The sequence below is a fragment of the Octopus bimaculoides genome, chromosome 16, assembly GCF_046866305.1.
Source record: "Octopus bimaculoides isolate indiv1 chromosome 16, ASM4686630v1, whole genome shotgun sequence".
NCBI lineage: Eukaryota > Metazoa > Mollusca > Cephalopoda > Octopoda > Octopodidae > Octopus > Octopus bimaculoides.
The window spans coordinates 15,370,497-15,372,323 of NC_142943.1; positions in this window are offsets into that span (position 1 = coordinate 15,370,497).

Sequence of the window (1,827 nt, forward strand, 5' to 3'; positions counted from 1 at the left end):
AGAAATCTGACATTTCAGAATAAGTTTGAACAGTCCAGGAAATATTTATATTTACAATATTAGTTGGCAGTTATGGTTGCTTTTAAATATTCTTTTTTTTTTACGTATAAAAAAACAATGAAAAAATAAAGTTAAAAATGGGAGGAAAGGGTTTTTAATAGTTTAAGACAACATTTTGAAACTGGAGAAAGTTTATAAAATAAATCTTTTTTTACAACAATAAAAGCTAAATTACGAAAGATAGGCATACACAAACATAAATAGGACATATATATGTATTATTATGTGTGTGTATGTATATATATATATATATATATACATATATATATATATATATATATATATATATATATATATATATATATATATATATATATACATATATATATATATATATATATATATATATACACACAGATAGACATATACATATATACACACACACATATATATACATATATATGCAAACCCATATATGCATGTATATTGTGTGTATATATGAAACATATAAACATAAGCAGAGACAAACACATAACACAAAGCACATACATATATTTATATGTGCACATTTATATACACATAAAAATATACATGTAAATATAATTATACATGTGTGTTGCATGAGTGTGTGAGAGCATGCATATTTACATATGCATAACAATAGACATAAATGTATAGTTTTCATGAAGCATTGTCTGATATATGTGTGTGTGTGTTTTAAATATTTCTTTTTGAATCCTAAACAATACAAGTTATTAAAAAAATTATTAACACAGGTTGATGGTTAGTACTATTACCTGGTATTTCAATATTTCAAGGTTTAAAGCCCTTCTTCAAGAAATTTACAGAGAAAACGTTTTGATAGCTATTAAAACCTAACCCTAGAATACCAAAACACCAGGTAATACCACTGACCTGTATTATTGTTTATATCTTGTATTGTTTTGGTATTTGTTTCGCAAGTGGCTTGATCTGAGACTGTAGTTTTTATGACAACTAAACTGTGGAAGAGACAATTAAGTTATTTAACACACAACGGTTATTATATCCCTTTTTGTTTATTTCAGAATAGGATAATAAGTTATTAAGTGCCATAAAGTTTTCTCATGTCACTATGTCCTTCAAAATGGAGAAATTCCACTGTATGAGGATACAATGGAATTATGCAGTGAAACCACTTGACATCATAAGCTGTACTATTAGGAAATAAGCAAAAACAAATATAAGTTTTCCTGTTCTAAAAAAGCTAATATGACTCTTCCAGAATGTAGCTGTTTCATTGTACACACACAAACACAATTTATAAAATCTAAATTGAGGGAGTGGAATATCAATAAATATATACGTATGCATGAAATTGTATACATACAATATACATATGCATGTGTAGTTGTTTTCATACATAGATATATATAGATACATGTGTGTGTGTGTGTATACATACACACACCATGATACACACACACACCATGATTGTGGTGTGTGTATACACACATACACCACAATCATTCACACAAACACACAGTTAATTTCACACACACACACTGAGTATGTATATTTACTCAAGGAGTTAACTGCCTCTGCCACAGATAGTTAAACTACTGTCTTGTGTCATAGGGCTTTCATTAAAGCTAAGGACGAAGGGAGAAAACTGCAAAAGAAACCTTGGAATTTCACAGCATCTTTCAGCCAACTTACATCCACCTAAGTAGTGGGAAAAACTTGTGGCTCTCCAAACGAGTGTCGGGAGCAAATTACAAAAGCCAGCAACGCTTAAATACAAATTACATTGCAAAACATTTTCATGATTGTGTATACCCACACCTT